The sequence below is a fragment of the Rhododendron vialii genome, chromosome 1a, assembly GCF_030253575.1.
Source record: "Rhododendron vialii isolate Sample 1 chromosome 1a, ASM3025357v1".
NCBI lineage: Eukaryota > Viridiplantae > Streptophyta > Magnoliopsida > Ericales > Ericaceae > Rhododendron > Rhododendron vialii.
The window spans coordinates 2,391,567-2,396,505 of NC_080557.1; the positions used below are offsets into that span (position 1 = coordinate 2,391,567).

Sequence of the window (4,939 nt, forward strand, 5' to 3'; positions counted from 1 at the left end):
AACGTGTATTTGTCAAATTGTGAGCTCGTTCCGGTTTATATCTACGATCGAAATCATTTATCTTGCAGATACTGTCAAGAACAAAAGAATTGTTAAAGATCATCTGAATCCAATACATTTTGATATATTATCGAATCCAATTGATTTGAATTTGCATTTGGGAAAATAAATCTTGCCACACCGTATCAGACCCATTTTAACTAAAGACGTCGCAAGAATGCTCTGTAGACTCGAATTCTTCAAATTGTGATCTCATCCCGATTTATCTCGATGATCGAAAGGGTTCATGTTGTAGATTTCGTCAAGAAGATAAAACGTGTTCAAGATCATGTTAATATAATGCTGATTGGTGCATAATCAGAGATGATTTGAGTGAATTTTTTTTTATGAAAATAGTTTTGGCCACACTGTATCAAACCCATTTCATCAGAGAAGTATAAATTTACTCCGACGACGAAGGATTACTCTGACGACGAAGGAACGTCCCGGACGAAGAGGTCGGTCTTTAATCTTCCATCCTTCAACCCTGACTGATACCCAGTAAGCTAATTTCAATTCTGTATAGATTTCATTGTTCTCGGCAAACTTCTCTCTACTCCATTACTAGTTTGACGACAATTGTGTTTATAAGAGAGTGATTTCATGGTCACTTTGAGTTTTAATATGTGACCACAAGGAATTTCTTGCTCCATTGCATGTTTAAATTGATGCACTTGTCAACTACTTAACTCCATGTATTACTCTACGAGCTGTTGCGAGCACCGATTTTTGCTAGAATCGAAATGATTGCTTTCGGTTTGAATTTCACCCCTTGAAGATACATTTTTTGGGTGTACTTTCAGTTTTCCTTCTACGTACGTAATTAAGGCAGACTCCGTTCTGCAACTCGATTTAAGAACTTATTTTTTAAGAAGGCAATTTCAAATTCATAAATAATGTGTTTATGCAAATAATTTTTCTACCAATATGGATCTTATTTGATAGATCCTATTAAGATCTTTTATACGGTGCAAAAAAAAATTAAAAAATTATTTTTTATTTACATTATTTTTGAGTTTGAAAATGTAAAATAAACTGCTTATTTTTTAAGAAGGTTTCTGGAATAGGGCCTTATAGGAACAAATAAAAAAAAAAATGAGTAAAGCCTTCACTTTTCGAAGCTCGTTAAAGTTTCAACTCTTTGATATTTCCTTTCTGTGTATTGTGTGTTTTTTCTTAATTTGCTTTGATTTGGATCTGGTGATCATTAGCTATTGTTCATGGGGATAGAGATTGGCGTACTTGTGTCCTTTATGTATTTAGAATTGACACCCGTTTGTGATCGAAATAAAATTAGAATTTTTGCATATCTGAAAATGTTAGGTCAGTTTGCAAGGTTGGCGCCAGTTTGTGATCGAAGTTTCAGTGAAGTACATTTTCTAGAGAGAGAGAAAGAGATGGTGAGCGTGAATCTGGGGGAATGGTGACGGCAACCGGTGTTCGTTTAGCTGCATCGGTCTGGTCTCCATGCATTAAATGCATGGGACAAGCACTTACCAGAAAATCGCATGTGGTATAAGCGAGCTTTGAATAAAACCGGGAAGGTTTCCCAAAACGAGGTCGCTCGCACTCATTGATACTTCGCATCTTTAAACTGAAAAGTCTTTTGAAACGTGTATTTGTCAAATTGTGAGCTCGTTCTGGTTTGTATCTATGATCGAAATCATTTATCTTGCAGATATTGTCAAGAACAAAAGAATTGTCAAAGATCATCTGAATCCAATACATTTTGATATATTATCGAATCCAATTGAAGTGAATTTGTTTTTTCGAAAATAAATCTTGCCACACCGTATCAGACCCATTTTAACAAAAGACTTCGCAAGAATGCTCTGTAGGAACTGCGACTAGAATTCTCCAAATTGTGATCTCAGTTCGATTTATCTCGGTGATCGAAAGGGTTCATGTTGTAGATCTCATCAAGAAGATAAAACATGTTCAAGCTCATGTTAATCTAATGCTGATTGATCCACAATCGGACATGATTTGAGTGAATTTTTTTTTATGAAAATAATTTTGGCCACACTGTATCAAACCCATTTCATCAAAGAATGAAGTATAAATTCACTCCGACGACGGAGGAACGTCCCCGACGAAGAGGTCAGTCTTTAATCTTCCATCCTTCAACCCTAACTGATCCTTCAACCCTAACTGATACCCAGTAAGCTAATTTCAATTATGTATAGATTTCATTGTTCTTGGCATACCTCTCTCTACTCCATTCCTCGTCTGACAACAATTGTGTTTATATGAGAGTGATTTCATGGTCACCTGAGTTTTAATCTGTGACCACAAAGAATTTCTTGCTCCATTGCATGGTTAAATTGATGCAATTGTCAACTACTTTAACTTTGTGTATTACTCTACGAGCTGGTTTTTGCTAGAATCGAAATGATTGCTTTCGGTTTGGACTTCCGGTTTTCCTTCTACATACATAATTGATAGGAACAAGTAAGAAAAGAGGGAGAGTAAAACCTTCACTTTTTGAAGCTCGTTAAAGTTTCAAATCTTTGAGAGGTTTCCTTTCTGTGTATTGTGTGTGTTTTCTTAATTTGCTTTGATTTGGATCTGGTGATCATTAGCTATTGTCCATGGTGATAGAGATTGGCATACTTGTGTCCTATATGCATTTCTCTTGTTATTTCAGGCAATAGAAGCAAACGATGCAGAGTACATGAGTCAAACATTCATGAGGATGGATAAAGATGGCCTTCCATTTTCCTGATTTTCACTTTTTCGCATTAGGAAATTGATTTCTCTCGATTTTAGAATAGAAGAAGTTCTTGTTCCGCTCGTGCCAGCAATTGTATGTCATGTTAGAGTTGATGTATCTCATCTTGAACGAGTCCTAATGCGACCCTTCAAAACAACACCCCATTGCACTTCTATCTCATCCAATTATGTATGATGGCCAGCCTGAGCATCTGACCAGAGCTCTCTTTTTCCTATTTTCTCACACGTTAGTCGAGGTGTGCGCAAGCTGGGCCAAACATTTGGTTGTCAAAAAGAAACAATAAAATTGGAGAAAATAAAACAGCCCCTAGATATAATTAAGCAGAGCTATTGAGGCTCTCTCTCTCTCTCTCTCTCTCTCTCTCTCTCTCTCTGTGGAGCATCTTTATTCAAAAACTTCTTTTGCTGCTTTTATGCATGACAGGGAGACCTTTGGCAGAATAAAATTTGGTTCCTTGTGTCTGCTTGTCTTCAGTTACGTGAATTGCCTTTAAACAAAAGTGAGTGTCTCCTATCTGTAGTTAGAGCTCTGGTGTATTTTTTGAAAAAGATAAAATCCATTGTGGTTAATTTTTTGTGGAAAGGAGGGGTGAAATCGGGTATCATATGGAAAAGGTGGAATGTATGCTGTCAACCCAAAAGCTTAGGGGGTCTTGGATTATGCGATTTAGCTTGTTTCAATCAAGCTCTTCTTGCAAAAGTAGCTTGGCGAATTTTGAAGGAACCTGACTCCCTCTTAGCATCAGTTCTTTTGGGTAAGTATAGTCAAATGAGTGACTTCCTTGATAACCCAAGTGAACTCTTTGGCTCCTTGGGGTTGGAGTAGTGTTTATGTAAGGAAAAGATCTTCTGATCGAGGGCTTAAAGTGGAGAATCGGTAATGGGAATGGAATCAGAGTTCTCAAAGACCAACGGATTCCTAAGGTTTGCAAATCTTTGTTGGGCGTGACTTTAAGCATGTTTTCTCAGACTTCAAAGTAAAGGGTCTGTTTGATGGTTCTTCTAAGCAATGGGGGGCTCCACTAGTAAAGACTCTTTTCCCGGAAGAGATAGCTCGGCAACTCTTAGCTCTGTACTTGCGTCTTGAAAGTGCTCAGGATTCTCGGTCAAAACAGCATATTTCCATCAGTTCTATATCAAATTCTTGGAGGATCTTCAGAGGAGGCAGAATGCGTTCAGTTCTTGGGGGTAAAGTCTGGGCTCTTGGCTTTCCTCCAAAATTTATGCTTTTTATCTGGAAGGTAGTGCATGGTATTCTGGCAGTAAAAGATGTTTTGAGAAGAAGATCAATGGATATAGACTTGGAGTGCCCACTGTGCAAGACTGAGGTGGAAACGATGGAACACCTGTTCTTCAAATGTGGTTTTTCAAAGCGATTATGGAGAGCGTCCCATCTGGGATTTGATTTTGACAGTGGAAGGCCTGTCCCAGTCGAGGAGTGGCTGGAAGGATGGATTAGGGAGGCCCCTATATAAAAGTGATGTGGGATTCAGTATGCTTATTGTGGTTCATCCGTGCAGTCCCGATGATATGGCCTTTCGAGGGGAATTGGCTAGTTTGGATGATGCTATGGCCAGATTTGCAGCCTTGCAACTTAAATTCAATCCAGAAAAGAAGCGGCAAGCAGAGATTAGAGAGGTTTGGGTGTCTTAAGGGGAAACAATTAGGGAGGGAATCAGAGATCTCCTATACCTTCAACTCTGTGGATGAGGAGGTGGATTTGACTGGAGCATGACACTTCGTCACGGATGGATGAGGCTTGGGGTGCAGAATCAATGCGCGGAGCTGCTGCTTGAGTTACAAAGAAGAGTCAAGGCATAGACGCTGCTCAGCAAGTGGCGGAGATGCCTGTTCAGCAACTTTGGTGGAAATTAGAGCTGGCATCATGGCTCTGCAGTGGGCAAAGGAGAATTAAAAGAGGGTTGAAGGTCTGTATCTGCACAGATAGCTTGGAGTTTGTCAAAGGGCTTCTCGAGTGGTCAGCTGCTTCCACTTTGCTTTGCCATGCTCTTTTGGATTTTGTTCAATTATGTTATCAGTATATGTTGTAAAAGTTATCAATTTTCCTAGAACGGATGTTTGTTGCTGCTGCTCATGGTATAGCTAGGGCAGCCTTGAACAAGGTGTAATGTTTTGATTTATCTATGGATTTTGCATGCTTTCAAAA

The 4,939-nt window shown here is 38.9% G+C and overlaps 1 long non-coding RNA gene across 1 annotated transcript; it reads left to right on the top strand.

Annotated features, from left to right (window-relative positions):
- The first annotated feature begins 2,127 nt into the window (after positions 1–2,127).
- LOC131335442 (uncharacterized) lies at positions 2,128–4,939 on the top strand. Its single transcript, XR_009202518.1, has 2 exons — positions 2,128–2,200; positions 2,687–4,939. It is a non-coding gene; the product is annotated as an uncharacterized LOC131335442 (long non-coding RNA).